Source organism: Lissotriton vulgaris, chromosome 3_1, assembly GCF_964263255.1.
Source record: "Lissotriton vulgaris chromosome 3_1, aLisVul1.2, whole genome shotgun sequence".
NCBI lineage: Eukaryota > Metazoa > Chordata > Amphibia > Caudata > Salamandridae > Lissotriton > Lissotriton vulgaris.
In genome coordinates, this window is record NC_141689.1 from 214926623 (window position 1) to 214947388 (window position 20766).

Below are 20766 nucleotides of genomic sequence, written 5' to 3' on the forward strand. Positions count from 1 at the left end.
CCTCCTAAGATTGCTTTACAAAGTGTGCATGCTCTGTTATACGCAGATGACATAGTAATGTTGGATCTAGCACCATTCGGCTTACAAAAGCTCCTAGACATCTTAAATGAATATTCAAAATCTCACTTCTTAATCCGAAACCTAACAAAAACTAAAGTGGTAGCTTTTTCATGTAAGAAACAAAGTGTAACATACAGTTGGAAGCTTGATGGGGTAAAAATTGAAGAAGTGGATGAATATACCTATCTTGGCAGGATTTTTACAAAGAACTTACATAACTCAAAACAGATAAACAACTTAAAAAGAAAATCAGAAATACATGCCGGGGCACTCTGCAAATTATACTCTGCCACAGGAAACAGACACTTTGCTACTCTGATGAAAGTGTATAGAGCAAAAATTCCACCGGTTCTATCTTATGCTACTGAACATATTCCAATGAAACAATGGTCGTACATGGACCTAAACGAAGGAAAAATTTTGAAAAAAATCCTTAAGGTTTCTAAATCTATACCAGTTCAAGCACTCAGGCTCGAATTTTCTTTAACAAGTACTTACGCTACAGCCGTTGCCAACGTCATAAGATGGGCTTATTATATTCTGCATGCCAAGGAAGGGACATTGCGCTCTTTGTTAAAGATCGAGACCTTTGAAACAAAAGCTACAAATTATATTTTTTATAGGAATATGTTAGCAGCATTTAAAATTGCTAATCTCAGTAAAGATATCCTGCTTACCTGGTCTACCTCTCAGCTGAAGCTCTTTCTAAAAAAATTCACTCCAAGATTGAGCTTCGACCTTGATTGTGCTCATTGTAATAAGCTAATTTCATACAAACTCTACATTGAAACATTGGAATATAAAGTCGTTCAGCCATAATCTGGGTTTCCCCTCACCCATGGTGTAAGAAGGGCAATAACAATGTTGCGCCTAGGCATCCTACCACTGCAAACTTTTACTACAAGATGGTCAGCGGATGAATCTCCGAAATGTAAACTCTGTCACGGAGGAGATCAGGACATTGAGCATATGTTATTCGTTTGTCCTCATCCACATATAGTTGCAGCACGCTATAGATTTCTTGATCCTATATATACCAAATGTAGAATTGTAAAAGTAAAAGATCTGCTACGTGTATGTAAACAACCACCCAATGAATGGGTATGTTACAACTTTTTTAAATTTCTAAAATCATTTTTAATACTATATTAATAATTGTGATTTCATCTTTGTAATTGTGTTATATTTGTGGTCCTCAGTTGAGTACCAAAACAAATAAAAACTTATTTGATTTGATTTGGGAACAGCACCTCATATCACAGAATCTGGTGGACTGCTTGAAGTACCTGCCTCGGACACACTGCCAGCACCAGAAACTGGAGTGTGAGACACAGCCACAGATCGACTGACTGACACATGAGCCACAGACCCAGACAACCTGCCAGCACCGGAAACAGGAGTGTGAGACACAGCCACAGATCGACTGACTGACACATGAGCCACAGACCCAGACACCCTGCCAGCACCAGAAACAGGAGTGTGAGACACAGCCACAGATGTAGTGACTGACACATGAGCCACAGACCCAGACACACTGCCAGCACCAGAAACAGTAGTGTGAGACACAACCACAGCTCTAGTGACTGACACATGAGCCACAGACCCAGACACACTGCCAGTACCAGAAACAGGAGTGTGAGACACAGCCACAGCTCTAGTGACTGACACATGAGCCACAGACCCAGACACACTGCCAGCACCAGAAATAGGAGAGGGCACAACTGAAACAGTGCCACTACATGATGCATGACAGCAAACAACAGACACAGTGCCACTATCTGACACATGAGAGTGAACTGCAGCTGCACCACTGGGACACTGAAATTATGAGCCACTGGGCTGTATGGGCCAGGAGGCAGGGTGGCTCTGGGAGCTGGGGATAGCTGTACTGGAGCGACATCGGGGTGGTCAGGTGTCAATGGTGTGTGTCTACATTTCTTAGGGATGTGTGAGGGCACACTGGACATGACTGGACTGTTAAGTGGTGCAGACTCAAATGAAATATCACCCATCAAAGGTGTAGCATCTGCTGGTGGGGGTCTGCTCTTTGGGGACGTGCTGGACCCTGCTTGTCGTTTGCTGTGGGCCTGCCTTCTGGCCTCTGCATCATGTTCAATGGGGGATGCAACAACAGGGTACTCCTTCCTCTGCTTCTGACGGGCGTGGATGGGAGTAGAGATATGGGGGGACTCCACCGCGGAGACAACTGTTTTACGTTCCTTCAACAACATCAGCCTCAGTGCAGCCAGGGGTGATGTATGCCTGTCCTTGATGGAACTAGTGTCTATGGGAGAAGCCTTTCACCTTGGATGTGCCTTGGCCGTAGGAGGTGTCCTGTCTCTGGAAGTTCCCTGATCCCTGGGCGGTGCCCTGTCCCTGGGTGCAGACTTTTCCCTTGTAGTGTACCTGCCTCCAGAAGCGACCTTGTCCCTGGGAGTGTCCCTGCTCTTGGGAGTTGCCCCTTCCTTTGTAGTGTCCCTGTCCCTGGGAGTGTCCCTGCTCTTTGGAGTTGCCCTTGCCTTTGTCGGGTCCTTGTCCTTGGGAGTGTCCCTGCTCTTTGGAGTTGCCCCTTCCTTTATCGGGTCCTTCTCCTTGGGAGTGTCCCTGCTCTTTGGAATTGCCCCTTCCTTTGTAGTTTCCTTGTCCTTGGGAGTGTCTCTGCTCTTTGGAGTTGCCCCTTCCTTTGTAGTGTCCTTGTCCTTGGGAGTGTCCCTGCTCTTTGGAGTTGCCCCTTCCTTTGTAGTGTCCTTGTCCTTGGGAGTGTCCCTGCTCTTTGGAGGTGGCCTTGCTGTTGTAGTGTCCTTGTCCCTGGGAGTGTCCCTGCTCTTAGGAGTTGACCCTTCCTTTGTAGTGTCCTTGGTAGTGTCCCTGGACTTCATGAATGCCATCACCTGCCCCAACTTCCTATCGTGGTCTTGGAATACATTGATCATGTTGGTCTGCCCTACACACAGCTGTCGCGGCAGATCAACAGCCTCAGCACAAAGTGCACTTTGTGTCACAGGGGCAGGGGCAGCGGTGCCTGCCCCGAAGGCAACTCCGCTCCCCCTACTCTGGCGAGCACGAGCACTACTTGTTGCAGTTGGCGGCAGTGTAAGCCCTGTGTGCTGTGTCCCGACTGAAGGTGTTGATTGCCCACTCCCTGTCTGTGACAACAGTGCTGACTCACCAACACTGTCTGAAGATGAGGATGATGGTGTTTCCACATGTGAGTCCTCAGGGACGGTTCTGTCCCCCTCTCCGGGGCTGCCCTCTTCAGTGTCAGTCTGCTTGTGTGTGGCCTTTTATCCGGATGCATTGCCACCACTCATCTCCTTCGTCTGTGGGTCAGTGCCCTCTGCCAAAGCTGAAACAGAGAGAAAAGAGGTTTAAGTAAGTGCCACACTCACGTACTGAAGGTTACAAAATCACAAATTACCTTACAGACTAATAACATGTAGCACCCATCCTGCACACGACCTACCCCTACCAGACATCCTCATATCAAAGAACCGGTGGTGGCTGTGAAACCTGTACATCATACGAACAGGACAAGTGCTTGTAGACCACCACACATGTCATGTCATGGGACCACAGACCTCAACGGCATGTCCTGGAACCCTCAACTACAAAGCAAGTGGCCTGTCCACCTGGCGGACATGGATGCTACCGCTCACTCTGATAATGGCACCAACATGCGATTGCAGCAAAACAAACGCACCGCCGATGTCACTACTGTGTCTGAGCAGCAATACATCCATGCACTCACAAGTCACAGACACATACGGTCTGCTTACTGCTAGTTTGCTGTTGATCCCCTCTCAGCCGGGCGGACAGATCAGGATGCGTCACAGCAATGATACGGCGCATTAGAGGGGTCATGGTTCGTCGGGCCAGACGTGTTGATCTTGGAATCATCCCCAGTGTCATCTCAGCAACATTCTTGCTTAGCCTGGATATGTCGTCCCAGCGCTTGTGGCAGTGTGTGTGTCGTCTATTGCACACCCCCACTGCCCGTACATAATGTTCTATGGTCCTCCACACGGCCTTGCGAAGGTGCAGCTTGACCTACCATGAGGGGAACGTTAGTGGACAGTTTGACATTCAGAAACATCGTAGACACATGTATCTACATGCAGCCATGCTCAGCACAACACATGTAAAGATTCCACAGCACACCGCCAAGCTAGCAGAAGACAGGAGTCAGTGACCATCTCATGCCCACCAACATGTTCTCCACTGCACTTACCACCTGTCCGGGTGCACCGTAGAGCTGTCCATAGTGGCTGAGCACACCATCAATAAGAACATCCACCACCGCTGCGGTGAAGGGAAGATGCCGGATCTCTCGCACTCTCTGCATGGCAAGGTCCTGGACTGTGGCACTACAGCAGCAGTTGTTGGTCAGCTCAGCAGCAGCAGGTCGAGGTGATGGTCGCAGGCAGCAGTTGTTGGTCAGCTCAGCAGCAGCAGGTCGAGGTGATGGTCACTAGCAGCAATTATTGGTCAGCTCAGCAGCAGCAGGTCGAGGTGATGGTCGCAGGCAGCAGTTGTTGGTCAACTCAGCAACAGCAGGTCGAGGTGATGGTCGCAGGCAGCAGTTGATGAAAGCAGTGTGCTGCTGAAATTCACACATATATAGGGCCCTGAGCCCATATCAGTGGCACACGTCGGCAGCAATTGGTTTCCCTGGATGCCTCATTTAAAAAGAGCCAATGACTGTCCCTGGTGTGGCGGTGCACGGCTTCCGCTATTTTTGAATGCGGTGGTTGAACGGCCCGGACCGGCGGTGGGTGAACGGCCTGGACCGGCGGTGGGTGAACGGCCTGGACCGGCCGGTCTACGATGGGTTCTGCAATGTGACTGTAAGGGGGGTATCAACTGCCATTTCGATTTTCATGTTTAAATGTATGTGTTAGCCTGCACCGCCAACGCGGAATGCGTGCACCGCCATAGCAATGCCACTGAGTGTTAATTTTCAAATGTTGCTTGTCCAAACAGCATATGTCATGCACAATATCATGTACGACGATCATCCTCTGCGTATGTGGAAGGCGTCCACACATGTCATATGTACACACACTACATGTCTCCGCACACGTGTAATGTTGATAGTTGTACATGTGTGTTAGGTCATGTACAGAATGCTACAACTATTATGATGTGCAGTCAATGGCCCGTGGCCACGTGTGTATTTCGTATCCCCTTTTTTTCAAGTGTGGTCATACTATTGACCTTGCCAGTGGTTAACTATGGCTATTGATGTGCGCCCAATTTGCAACACGTATGCATGTTGACGTGTTGATGTCTTGGTTTTGCGTACACACGTTTGAACTTAGACACATCTACACAGTACATCAAGGGTGTCTACCCACATTCAGAAGCTGTCGTGAGTGTGTGGTTTGTGTGTGCAAGTAATAATGATGGGGGTATACATGCATTCTGTGTATGCGTATGTGTGTTGCCTGTTGTGTGCCCATGCATGTCATGTGAGGATGCTCAGCCTTGTAGGTGGGGTCGTTGGTGCATGAGGACAAGGAGGGTGTGTTCCATGTTCGTATTGTGTGTGCATGTGCATGTGTGTCTGTGGTGACCTTTGTCCACATTTGGGTCCTCAGTCATGTGTTGTTGGCAGTTCTTTAGACATGTGTGAACGTCACATTGGACTTGTTTGCACACATGATGTTGTTTGTGGCTGAACATTGTTTTTGTAGTAACTGTATTGCATGTAATATTGGTCACGTCACACATATGTTCATTGTCGGCAACATGTCTTATTTGTATTGTGTTGGTCAACATGTGATAGTGTGGAACAGCTATGCGTTGTAGGGAAATTGACATCTACTCCCATCTACTACCACACAGTAGGGCTCCAAATGTGCATCGCCCATACACTGTGCTGGAGGACAAGGTTGACGAGGAGGTGATCCAAAAATTCCGCCTTGATCGACGTAGATTGCTGGAGCTTGTAGACCAATTGTCACCTCATCTGCAGCCACGTAGAACATATCCTGGAGCCATTACACCCACAGCAAAGGTGATGGCTGCACTTTATTTCTTTGCAGCTGGCACCTTCCAGTACACAGTTGGACATGCCATGGGGATGTCACAATCCATGTTCAGCATGGTACTGCGGGATGTTCTGAATGCCATGAAGCTTTACAAGGATGATTACATCCATTTTCCATGGCTGACAGAGTTGGCAGCAGTCAAAGGGGACTTCTATGCACTGGCACAGATGCCACACGTAGTGGGTTCCATTGATGGCACCCATATCGGTCTCATTCCACCCAAGGCACGGGAGCCTGTATATCGCAATCGGAAGCACTACCATTCGATCAACGTGCAGGTGGTGTGCCTGGCTGACAACATCATATCCCATGTGTGTGCCAGATGTCCAGGCTCCGCACATGACTCCCACATCCTGCGGAGCAGCATTGTCCCCCAACTGATGGCCATTCTGCTTCCAGAACGTGCGTGGCTTGTAGGTGAGTATGCTGTGGGGACAGTTGTATTTAATGTGTGGCATGGTGTACCCACCAATCCTGGTTATGATATTTGTGTCTGTCATCCCCCCACACAGGCAACTCTGCGTACCCAAACCGGCCGTGGCTGCTGAGTTCCATACGTAATCCGACTACAGCTGGTGAAATGCGTTACAATGATGCCCATGGAAGGGCACGTCGAGTGGTGGAACGTACTTTTGGACTGCTGAAGTCTAGGTTTCGCTGCCTGGATAAAACCGGAGGGGCCCTACCATACTCACCAGGCAAATTATGCAAAATCGTGATTGCCTGCTGCATGCTCCACAACCTGGCCGTGCGCAATGACTTTGAACTGATCCTGGACCCTGAAGACCAACAGGTTGCTTGGCCTCCCATCCCACCCATGTCGACTGATGAGGATAGTGGTGAGGAAGAAGGTGTGGACCAGAGGCGTCAGCTCATTGATCGCTATTTTCCTTGAATTTGAGTAAATACCTCTTGTGCAGGTTGACGATGCGTGATGTATGTTTGCTGATGGAGTGTGGATGTGGTGTGTCTATGCTGCCTGTTCTGGTATGTTCTGTTTGCAAATGTCTGTGGTAGATTGTGTACATGCAATGCTCCCTGATGTGTGTCCTTTGATCCACTGATTTCGTGATGAGTGTGGTTTGGGGGATGTTGCAGTACAGTGTGTTGTGATGGGTGTGAATGACTTTCCTGACGTGTGTTTGTTGTCTCTCATTTTCCCTAGGTCTCTCCCACAGAGGCATGATTCTGAACAACATTGATCCCTGCACCTGGTAACGTCTCATTCTTTGTCAATCATGTGATTAAAACATGGAGGCCACACATCATTGAGTGTTTATGTGATGTTTATTAACAGGTTGAGGATTGGTGTTGGTGGATATTTACAAGGAAGTGTTGGGGGGAGTGAGAGTAGAAGATCATGGCAGATGAAAACACCGTGGGGACACCACATTGTGTGATGTCCAGCTAGTCCAACATACGTGTGCCAATACTTGGCATTGTGGGGCAGGATAGTTTGCAGGGTGAATGGCAGGCTCAAGCAAGGGTGAAGTCATTGGCGGCCCCTCTTGGAGCGGGTAGATGGTGCATTTCCACTGCTCTCACCTGGTTCCAGCCTCTGACGGCCCCTCCGTCTTGGAGCCGGAGCGGAGACAGCTGTGGGGGCAGGTTGGTCAGGGGCCACCTCCCTGTCCATGGGCTCAGGTGTGGGTGGCGGTGGTGTTGGTGACCGGTCCCGCTGGGCACTTGGGTGAGAGGGTGGTGGTGGGGCGCGGGATAACCAGTCCCTCCACAGAGCAGTTTGCTGGCCATTGAGGTCCACAATTTGGCCTATGCAGGCAGCGGCGTAACGAAACTTGAGGGGGCCCCCCTGCAAAGCACATGGAGGGGGCCCCCCAGCAGCCCGGCGTGCCACCTACCACTTTGCCCCACCGACGTAAATAAGCAGTCACCTAAAGCTGCATTTTCAGCACTGTGCATACTTCGAACAGCAAATATAAATAGAAAGCACTTTTATTGTGTTCTAGGGCTGCCTGAATGATGAGATCCATGACTGATAATTAAAGAGAACAAAGACAGAAAAATCACATTACAAATGAATACATACTCTTTTATGTATAACCCTATTTAGTGCCAAGACAAAGGTCTTCCCAGGTTCTTTAAACACATGGCTGGCATTTTCCTTTTGTCAACCCTACTTTATATCACTTTTCATGAAATGCAGTCTCACACTACAGCAGTAAATGTAAATTTCAAATGCAAGGAATAGGCAGAGTGGGGGCCCAGGGGGTACTGGAACCAGAAAAAACTAAGCCTTGTCACCAGTTTACAAAGGTATGTTGACTGTGCACCTCAGATAGAGCGTACAGCTGACTGTTGTGGTGCACTGTAGCACCCAACAACACTTTTTGATGACACACGCAGACATGTAATAGCGCACACTGGGTAGAGCTTATATAGCACATAGCGCAGAAATCCCAATAGCTGGATGGCACACAGCTTCCAAGAGCATTGTAAGTAGTTTAAAACATATGCAAGCATCAAACAGAACGCACTGGACAGACCTTGCATACACTCCACATAGCGCAGATATGCTATACAGCTGGCTGCAATGTGGCCTCGAAGAGCACTTTTCAATAGCATGGAACACACAAAACCGTCCAACACAACACATTAAATAGAACACTTTGCTTACATCTAACTAAGCACAGACATGGTATTTGGGCTGTGGGCCATATTTTCCAAAGAATGCAGTATATAACATAAATAACGTAACATAACATGTAATTGCTGCACCTATAGTAGTGTAGCTCTAGCTATAACTTGGTCATCAGAATGTGCTACAACAAAGACGATGATGGTGGGCTGGTAAACAGGTGAGAGGGCCAACACATCTTCACTATTGAGAGGCTCAGAAGCGCACAATTAAAATTATGAGGCAGTCCACCCAGCCCAAGGATTAATATGAGATGACTGGTGCACCCATGCTGCAGCTGCACACTACACCTACTGCACTGATGGCCCGAACTCTACGCCACTCCACGCCAATGCACTCTACTCCACTGCAGGCTACTCCGCACCACTCTAATCTGAGTCTACACCACTGCACCAATGCACTCTGCGTCAATGCAGTCTATACCACTTTACTCAAAACCAATCCACTCTGCACCACTGTACTTAATGCCATTTCAATCTAGACCACTTTACTCCACTCTGCAACACTCCACTCTTCGACGCTCTTCTCCACTCTATGACACTACCTGCCCCATTACACTCTATGCCATTACACTCTACGCACTGCAGTCTACTCTGCACCACTCCACTCTACTCTACGTTACTTCACTGTATGCAAATTACTCAAAACCAAAGCACTCTAATGCAACTGCACTCTATGCCTGTCTACTCTTCACCACTGTACTTTATGCCACTTCATTCTAGGCCACTCTAATCCACTCTACAACACTCCACTCTATGATGCTCTAATCCACTCTATGCCACTCTGCAACACTACTCCACTCTATGCTACTCCCTCTACGCCACTTCATGCTATTTTACTCCACTATATTCTACACTACACTCCAGTCTACTCCACTACTCTACTCTACGCCACTACACTCCATGCCACTCTACTCTACGACACTACTGCACTCTATGCCATTTCATTCTACTACACTACTCCACTCTAAATCACTCTACTTTACAACAATATACTCCATTCTACACCACTCTATAACACTGTACTCCACTCTACGCAACACTCTCTGCCACTCCACTCTGCTCTACACCACTCCACTATACTCAATACCACTCCACTCTATAACACTCTGCTTCACTCTACAATACTCAACTATATGGCACTCTAATACACTCTACACCCTTCCAATCTACGACACTCTACCATCTCCATGACAATCCACAACACTATGCCAGTCCACCCTATACAAATCCATGACAGTCCACTCAACTCTACTCTACACCACTCCATGACTCTACGCCACTTCATAAGAGCCAACTCTACTCCACAACACTGCTTTACGACACTCCGGCAGAAAAGCAACTTGCGTCTTGTTTGTCTAAATGCCCTTCCCATGCTGTGTAGCAAATGGGGAAGGGTCAAACGTGAACATTAATGCTACCCAGATAATCTAATTAATCGAATCACTGGCATAGTGATTTCTCATCAGCCAGAGCTGTCACCCCATTACCATTGGTGTACTAAAAAGGTATGCTATGTGTTTCTAAATTATTCCTAATAAATATAAGCAACTGATAATGACCCCATTAAATGTCCATTCTCCTGTGAAAAACAAAATATCGAATCCAATGCTTCATTTGAGCCTGTGATTTTCGGTGCTCAGCACCAGAACTACATTGTCAGCACCTCCACATATGACTGCCCGCCCCATGGTAGAGCAGGTGGCTGAAATAGGGATGACCAAAACAACAGCAGGCCATTAATTCAATGTACGTTAACAATGATTAATAACTCCCACGCAAGCCATTCTTCAAGCTTTGAGGGCCGGGAATAGTAATTAATTGTAATACCTGCAGAAGTGTGAGGGTCAGTAGTTGTCTTGGTACTGTCATTGGCAGCAACAATGGATAGGTTAAATTGCAGTAGCCTTCTGGCATGGCCCCGGCACCTAAATGTTCACAAATTAAGCACTGCATGTGAACCTTAACTATTCTGGGCCAGATGAGACCAGGCAGTACAGGAAGGCATATGCCTGAAAACACACACAGGCTGTACCTACATTTTGGGGAAAAAGGCCACCTTGCACATTATAACTTCTTCATGATACTAAATAGTACCTGTAAACAAGTTTGTATTGCTTTATTCGTAGAATGACTTCCTGCTGTTCGTGTCCTCTAATTACTAATCAGGGATAATTGACACAGATGTAGAAGCCCTGTAAAAATGCTTTTCATTTGCATTCATGCATTCCCATGCAACATCAGTATCACTTGAAACTCGCAACCCCATCATCAAAAATAAGAATATGAAATGTATTTACGGCAGAGTTGCATAAGTACTAGACACAAATATGAAAACAAGATTCCCCGTTTTGGAGGGACAGTCCAATAATGAAATTAAAGTTGAAGTTCCAGCCCCTGGAAAGACTTGACTCCTAACAGGCTGTTTCTTCATCAGAAAAGAAACTGGAGACACCTTGTAGTGAAGGAGTTATGACCAAATCACAAATTTCTCAAAAGCAGAAAACAGGGAATTGCATGAAAATGTTATTTGATTTTGTTAACTGGGATTAGTAATAGACAAGTCCTTTTGCTTATAGCTTTTTAAAGCTCTAGGGTGTGTGATTCTGTCTTCCATAGCCTAATATTGGCATCATGCGCATTATAATAACTTAGAAGTCAGTTTGCCTTTTCTCAAGGAACAACTAGCCAGATGAAGGCCTAGAGTGACCTGAAACAGAGACCTTCATAGGGTCTAAATCACCCAGAGCTGAGGTGAGCCAAGAATAAAATACTTCACAGTCCGATTCAGAAAAGTAATTCATCATAAACTTTGTTGAAAGGCTAAACTCATTGACCTCATAGGGTAATTTCCTTATGTAGGGTAGAAACAGGACGAAGGTTGCCTGTGCTAAATTTGGAAGTAGTTTAAAGAAACAGTATTGCCGTATGATCTGACCAGGTGAGCAGCAGTTATAGAAAAACATAAATAAATTAATAAGTTGAGACAATGGCCAGCACTATGCGTGGGGGTTCGCCACAGTTTGTGCAAGCCCAAGAGTAACACAGGCTTCAGGCAGATTTCGGTAGCTCGTAGCTGGATGGCTAGACGTGTCTCTCCATAAGTTAAAGTCGTCATGGTTCAAAATCAATAAAAAGAAAAATAGAAAATAAGTCCTTTCGCTTGTCACGAAAAAAAGCAAATTGAAGTTAGAGTTAGGACTAGTACAATTAAATGAAATGCCTCTGTCGTCACCTTTAGTTTCTCTGAAAAAAAAATATTTTTTAAAATAGCTCTGCCTGCAAATTTTACAACTTCGGGTGGTAACTTTGAGCAGTATCAATGGGTTGCCCTGGGAAATAGCTGAACGGAGCACCTGCAGCTTATAATTGTAATTCATTCAACCGGCTATATATTTGAGTTGGTGCTTTATTTTCAGATAGTACAACTTGCAAACAGTAAGGTTGGCCTCCTGTTTCTGAACTGTGCTGTCCGAAAACAAAGTACTAACTCAGCCAAATATCGGGTTAAAAGAATCCACTTTACCTCTGCAATTGAAGCGCATAAAACAGGCGCGCATCCGTTACCTGCACCAGTAAATCCCATCTTAAAGTGACCGCTGTATGGTAGACGAAAGCCACACGCACTTGGACAAGTGTTTACCTCAGAAACAGGGGAGAGTCTGTGGCGAGTAGTGCGTGGATCAAAGGGCTTCCAATGTAGGCCCCTAATTGCTAGTCAAGTGTCTGGTTTGCACAGTGTTGGGCAGGGGCGACTCTGCTGAACTTAGTGACAGGAGCAAATTATTTAATAGCATAAGCAGCAATTAAAGTCACTGACACTTACTTTTTTGCAGCGAGCGGAGCAGGGCAATTCGGTAACGTTGATGCGACAAGCCGCAACATTACGACTGGACTTGGACTAAAACCCACTGCCACCACCCTGCGGCCAGCAGATGGTAACAAATGGAAACTCTGAGGCCGGGCAATCATGGTTCTGGGCGGCTGGTCATGTGTTCTAAGCTCTGGGCTGCAGCTGCACCGTGCGATTACCAGTGCCAGTAGCTAAAACGTATTTACTGTAGCTGCCGCAGTGCGCACGCTCAGACAACTGTATTTCAAGCTCATTCATTGGCCGGGCAGTCAATGACTCCTGATGACGTCATTTGAAATGCTGCGCGTGAACGGTGAAGTCAGAGTGGGTGAAAATCAATAATGTTTAAATTAGTAGCACCTACTGTGCGAGAAACCGGACTGCCCAGACCCAAAGCCTGCCCGGAACAGGAACCTGCCTGTCGCTCTCTCGGGGGCCCCGCACACTGTGCACATGCACAGCACCATTTCAGACTCGGGACGGCCCGCCCGCCAGCCGGGGCCCCGGGGCCTGGCCAGCCAGGCCTGCATTTGAAGACTCTGCTCCATTCCCCAGTCCCACTGCACTGTCCCGGCCGGGGCCCCCGCCCCGGCCGCCGCACCATTTTCAAACACTCGCAGGGGCCCGCCGGGGACCCCCCCCCACCCCCCATTTCAAAAGTGGCACCGTGTCGCAGGGGCCCCCGGCCGGCCCGGGGCCCGCGCTGCGCAACATTTTAGCATTTAAGAGCCACACACACTTAGTGTATATTCTATGACGTGAGTGAGGAGGGGGGCCCGGCAGGGGCCCCCAGGAGCGTGGGGGCCCCCCCGCACTGCAGGGGTTGCGGGGGCCTGTGTTACGCCACTGTATGCAGGAATCAATGGACCGCAACAGATGACTGCTCTCTTGTGAGTCCTTCTGGGCAGGATCGGCCTGTGCCTGCGACCGCTCATAGGAGGCATGGACTCGGGCGATGGCTTCCAGGGTTTCGGTGCTAGGATGGGGTGGGTGTCCTTCCTCACCTCGCCGGACCACTGCACTCCTGGTTGTGAGCTGTGCCCTCACCTGTGTCCTCTCACGTCCACTCTCCCTGCTTGCCTGTGATGTCGATGGCCCAGCATCGGGCGATGGGTCAGGCAGGGTGGCACAGGCAGGAGTGGTGGTGGTGGTGGTGGCTGCACAGCTCACGATGGCAGGTGTTGGAGTAGTGACACAGGCCAAGGTGGTAGAAGCAGGGATGTCCTGGGAGCCTGATGGCCCTGGGAGTCTGCTTGGGCCTGCATCGTCCTCTGCACCCGAGCTGGCAATGGGATCATCCCCAGAGAGTCCGTGCTGTGAGTGGGGCGACTGGTGCTGGCGGTTGCTGCTTTCGCCAGTCAAGTTGCGATCACCTGCGGGACAAGATTTTCAGGATCAATGGTGTGTACATGACAAGTTTCTGCTACAAACATTACAGTTCACTGACCTCTCACACACACCCCACCACCCTCCCTGTGGACATGGGGGCCTGTTGGGAGTTCTAGTGCTGGTCTCTCACACACCCCACACACCACCACCCTCCCTGTGGACATGGGGGCCTGTTAGAAGTTGTAGTGCTGGTCTCTCACACACCCCACACACCACCACCCTCCCTGTGGACATGGGGGCCTGTTAGAAGTTGTAGTGCTGGTCTCTCACACACCCAACACACCACCACCCTCCATGTGGACATGGGGGCCTGTTGGGAGTTGTAGTGCTGGTCTCTCCCACACCCCACCCACCTCTCACACACACCCCACCACCCTCCCTGTGGACACGGGGGCCTGTTGGGATTTGTAGTGCTGGTCTCCCACACACCCCACACACCACAACCCTCCCTGTGGACATGGGGGCCTATTGGAAGTTGTAGTGCTGGTCTCTCACACACTCCACACACCTCTCACACACACCCCACCACCCTCCCTGTGGACATGGGGGCCTGTTGGGAGTTGTAGTGCTGGTCTCTCACACACCCCACACACCACCACCCTCCCTGTGGACATGGGGGCCTGTTGGAAGTTGTAGTGCTGGTCTCTCACACACCCCACAGACCACCACCCTCCCTGTGGACATGGGCGCCTGTTGGAAGTTGTGGTGCTGGTCTGTCCCACACCCCACCCACCTCTCACACACACCCCACCACCCTTCCTGTGGACATGGGGGCCTGTTGGGAGTTGTAGTGCTGGTCTCTCACACCCTCCACACACCACCACCCTCCCTGTGGACATGGGGGCCTGTTGGGAGTTGTAGTGCTGGTCTCTCACACACCCCACACACCGCCACCCTCCCTGTGGACATGGGGGCCTGTTGGGAGTTGTAGTGCTGGTCTCTCACACACCCCACACACCACCACCCTCCCGGTGGACATGGGGGCCTGTTGGGAGTTGTAGTGCTGGTCTCTCACACACCCCACCCACCACCAACCTCCCTGTGGACATGGGGGCCTGTTGCAAGTTGTGGTGCTGGTCTCTCCCACACCCCACCCACATCTCACACACACCCCACCACCTTCCCTGTGGACATGGGGGCCTGTTGGGAGTTGTAGTGCTGTGTGCTTTGACAACATGCATGGCTGGAAACGTATGAGGCAACATTTGTGTTTGGTCATGGTGGGTGCATTTGTGCACAGGCCTTCACATTTTGGTGACTATGTGGCCCACATGCATGGATTGGAGCCTGGGAGATGTGTCTTGTCAGTTTTGAAGGGCAGACCATGTCGGTGTGATAGTGTTGCTTGGTTTGTACTTACCAGCCTCTTCTCCCTCTTCGATTCCTTCCAGGCTCTCAGGGTGCAGTATGCCCAGCACCTTCTCCTCTCATTCTGCATATGGTATGGGCTCCGGGGGAGTGCCGCCGCCAGTGTGGTGTGCCCGCAGGTGATTCTTTGCCCTGATGCCTTTCGCCCTTGTCTTGAGGTTGTGCCACCGCCTCTGGATGTCGTGTTTTGTTCGTGGCCTGACGCATTCACTCGGTTGACTATCCTGTCCCACATTTTGTTTTTGGTTGCCACGGTGGTCTGCTGGACTAGCGTGCCGAAGAGGTGGGGTTCGACACGGATGATTTCATCTACCATGACCTTCAACACACTGTCTGTGAATTTGGGATTTTTCTTTGGTGCCATGGTGTGTGATGTGCAAGGTGTTGGTGGAGTGGGTGGGATGTGCAGGTATGGTGTGGTGGGTGTTTGTGTGGTGGGTGTTTTGTGTGCAGGCTGTATGTGTGTTTTTGTGTGTCTGCTGTTCGTGGTATTCAGCCTCTTGTTCGCAGCTATGCTGTGATTCAAAGGATTGTGGTTGTGGGAGGGATCCATTTTATACTCTGTGTCGTGGTTGTGTCCCAATGGTTGTTGCCATTCAGGTGTTCGGTGGGTGTGTTGACTTTTGTGCATTTTTGGTTGCTTGGTGGGGTGTCATTGTGGCGTGTAATTGCTGTGGGTGTTTCAGGTGGGTGGGTGTCCTGTTTAGTGTGTTTTGTATTTACTTCCGTCTGTCATTTTGTGATCGGTTTGACGGAATGGATGGTGTTCGTGTGGTCCTACCGCTGGCATGCTCCGTTTTTCGATGCATTGTTTCCGCTGCGGTCGAGGATGGAGGTGAGTTCCGTTGGACTGGCGGCGTGATCCTAATCGCGAGGCCGGAGCCTCCGCAGGTATTGCGGTGGCTGTGCCTGTTCCCGCGGTCATGTCCGTCCGCGGTGGAGGGTGTTTCTTTAGTTCCGTCTGCTTGTGGCGGTCTTTGGTGTGCTCCATCCGCCGCGGACGGTGTTTGATGTGGTCCGTCCGCCGCGGTCGGAGTTTATTGACATTATTATCCTAATCGCACCGGCGGTTTATCCGCAGAGCGGTCGGGAGTATTTTGTCCGCGTCCTTGGCGGATGGAACCCGTTTCCGTGCGCCATCCTAATCGACCCCTAAATGTCTTTGTGTGCATGATCCAGTCCTGGGATTAAGAGTATAGAGAGGATGTAGCCTTACGGCTAGAGCTGCCGACTTTGGAGCTGGGGAACCAGGTTGAGCCTCAGCTTCACCTCAGCATCCTGTGATTCTGGACAAATCACTTAATCTCCCTGCGCCTACCAAAAAATTAATATGTCTTTGTGCAACGTAACTGGAGCTCATATAAAGCCCTCCAATACCTTTGGGTCGAGTTTGTGCTATTAAATCTGCACACACAAAAAAAAAAGTGGGGAAGGGATGTAGTAAACCCCCCGCCCACTATACCCCCACCCCCCTAACCCCGGATGTATGACACCTCACCTTCTGGCCGGACACGGCCGGAAGATATGAATGAAGAAGCAAAAGATCACTTGCGGTCTTTGCCCGCTCATGATTACTTTTGTGCGCTATGTGGTTCTGTTTTGCTGGCATGCCTCGGCCCAGGCCTCTCTGTGGGCCGTGTTACAACTATAATCACAATTTGGTAACGATTAAAAGTCTTTTAATTTTCAGTTGTTTTTGTTTTTAAATTTGAAAAAACTCCAAACTTTTTATGTCTTGTATGGCAGAGAACCCATGTTTTAAGTGCCAGTGAGGCGGTGTTTAATTTGTGCAGATGGTCACAGATGCTGGAAACCGGCATTCATTTTTACGGACCAAAACTTATTTTACACCTTGAAACTGTGGTCAGTAGGAGAAGCAAAAAGTCAGAAAAGGGAGAAATAGGGCGAAGAAAAATATGGGGGGAAAGGGGCAAAGGGAGAAAGCTGGAACTGAAAAGGACCTCCATGAGTCAGATAAAGAAGGAGGAAGTGTAGGGTGTTGGAGGAAGTCACATGAAGTTGAATCAAGTCTAGGACTTGGTATTTGGAAACCCTGGCCAGCACCAATGAAAAAAAGTTGTGCTCTGCACTTATTAATTTAGTATTGCAATTAAGAATATACTTTCTCTACTCATTATGTTCCAAACCGATGATTCGAGAAGGTTTTCGCACCTCTGATGACTTCATCGAGGGATATTTTGCACGCCCTCCTATCAAATCCCCATTGCGTCAAAGTTCTGCCAGCCCCTGATGGGAGCCAGTGACTGTGGCAGACAAACAGATGGAACGGTCTGAACCTAATTGCAAGCAGCGCGGGCCCTAAATCACGCCACAATACCATTTCTGTTTCACTGATGATTTTATGATGCTAAAACAGACAGCTGTCGGAAATGGTAACTGATGTTCAGCAAATGAGCTGCAGCTAATTTTACAAAGTTTATGGAATGATGAATGTGATAAACGAGCAAGGGCATCTTCCAGCGATGACCGATTACATTATCCCTGATTGAGTATTCTGCCAGCTCAGAAAACCTTCTCTAGCTGCAAAAAAGATATGAGGCAAAGCTAAATGAGTGCTTTTTTTTTTTTTTTTGCTCATTGGAAATTCATTTTTTGAAACGAAACCGTGCCTGGGTTTAATGGAGTCCTGCTTTTATGTACTACTCACATTTTCAAGTGTTTTCCGTTTTTATAGACTTCTGAAAATGGTGCACATCAAAAGGAAGATAAGTGGCAAAAGCCGAGGAGTTTGCACTAATGGCTCCATTTTCGTTGTGGGGATTTTTTTTTATATATATTATTGGCCATGAATAGAAAAAACTTTTTTCTTGCTATATTTTTTTATTACAGAATTAGGCAAAAATGTTGTGGGGTTTATTTCGCTCATTTGTTGCACACAGGGCACGAACTAAACAATATGGCCGTGCTTACTATAAACTGAATATTTCGTTTTAATTTATTTATCACGATAGTCATATAGCTTGGACCTACCAGCACGAACAAGAACGTGCTTCACATGTAATAACATATTGTAATAAACTAGAGTAAGGGCCTATTTTCACTGCTGTTTGCTGCTTTCTATTATGTTCACATTTTGTCCAAATTTCAAGTTTTTCAAAACTATACAACGCTCGAAGCCCACATTCATAAACACGAATAGTACATAAAAACACTGTGAAATGGCATCAGGAACTTTATTTTTCGGCCTTCAAGTGGAGTTTTGATAGGTAAACGTTTAAAGAAAAGCTTGGAAATTCAAATTGAGCTGGAGTTCCAGGCTCTGCGAGATTGATAAGACTTGAGAAGCTTTCATCTTCTGCATATAGAATTCCCAGCAGGGAGTTAGTTTTGCCTGCAGTGTTTTTCTGTCCTCCCTTAGTGCAGAGGTGGTCTCTCAGGTAGGTGGTGATGCGCTTTGTGCGAGGCAGAACATTATAAAGTGTGTTGCGAAATAAAATCAGTGCAAAAATAGGTTCTATAGATTAAAAACGAATGTTTCTATTGCTAGAACTTGACATGCATTTGCCTGTTGTATCGTCTGTAGATACCAGTGGTTAAGCTGAGTTTCCCTTCGCAAATCGTTTTGACCTAACAACAGTGTGTTTTTGTTACATTGGTTTTACTACCCCACGCAGATTATTATCCCCCATTGTGACAGACCCAAACTCTAGAGATGCATGGGGGCATATGCACAAACCCCTATCGCCACGGGAACATCATTTTCTGTACTTAATGCTGCCTTGTAAATAAGGCACCCTTTCACGCAATGCTTAGCGTGAAAGGGGAGGGCAATGGGTGTTGCGGTGGGCGTTCCACTGCAATGCCCAATCCTTTTGCGCTGCCTCCTATTTACAAGGGAGGCGTAAATAGGAGGCAGCGCCCGAATTGAGACCAGGGAAAAACTGGTCTTAACCTGGCAAAGCAAGGAGAAATGTTTAATTGCTTCACAATTTTCCTGTTTTCATTTGTGCTGTGTTGTGCAGCACACATGAAAATAACAAAAGGCCAATGATTGTTTATGTACAGTAAGGTACCCCTTTCTCCACATAAGCAATCATTTTTAAAAAAAGCTGTTTTGTAACTTCTGTGTGTGCTGCACTAAGCAGATTATATAGAAGTTATAAAATGGCATTTCAATATTGTTTATGTGCAGGAAGGGGGACCTTCCTGTTCACAAACAGTCTTCCCCTGCACACAGACACCCTTGCACTATGGTGCAAGAGTGCCTGTGTTGGCGCTAAGCTTTAAATTTAGCGCCAGCGCAGGGGGAAACGCAGGGCGTGTCGTTAAGCCAAGAAGACTAACAACACACTCTGCCACTTCCCTTGTGCATATGGCCCATGGTTTTCTAGGATTAAAAAATGCAATCAGAATGCAGACATTAACTTGTCTCTGCCAGATACATTTAAATGACCTTTTATTCAACATTATTTTCACTAAAGAGGCCTACCCGGAAACACGGATTCCAATGCTTTGTTGGAGGCCTGTCTCTTATTATCACAGGCAGGTCAGAGGCTATTTGTTTTCTGTGCGTATAGGAAGAGTTCAGGCTGCGGAGAGAGCTTTTTTCCCAATAAGGATGTCTTCATTCCTGTTTCCTCAATTCCTCTTATCATGTACTTATCCAGAAAATAAACCTAAAAAGACTTCGCCCACAGATGGTGCTTAAAGGGTAAAGCAGGGACCTGCAAGAGTGGGATAAAGGTGTAAGAAATGTCTGGTAGTGGATTAAAGAGGTATCAGGTGGGTTTAAGGCTACACCGCCTTCATATTCTGTGTGCCAACATTTAATAGTGCCAGTTGTGGGCTTCCGAGCTGATTTTCGGGCATCAGCCCTCATTCTTTTAAGCACTGGTGGCAGCATATTGTTTGAAAAGAGGAATGTTGAGTATGAAAAGTGATTTAGAGCAGGACATTGTGAAAAATTGAATTTTGGTTGAGGGGTTGAAATCCTACACAAGCAAGAGCCACAATCCTTGTCAGGGTGAACCACAAAAAGTCACTAAAAAACTCTGCCTAAAGCTCTGGTAGCTTGACACAAAGGCATTCAGGCTTATTTTACAAGTAATGTCTAAAATATTTATACAGCATCTAAAAAACAATAATAATAAGGAAACAGCACAAGAAAAATACACACCAATTTACAAAAATAGATAAAAATGTAATACATTGTTTGACTCCAAACCAACAAAAATCCAATCAGTTGAACTAAAGACATGCAATTTCAAATATATAAAGCAAGTATAGCTCCTAAAAGCACAAAGCTGCACCTGCTGGTATATGGTTGCAGGAGGCTGGTTGAAAGTTAAAAGTTCAGGCTGACGGTGATGGAGCATGGGCCAGATATAGGGACTAGGCTAGTCACACTGAAAAAGTTACCTTCTAAATTGC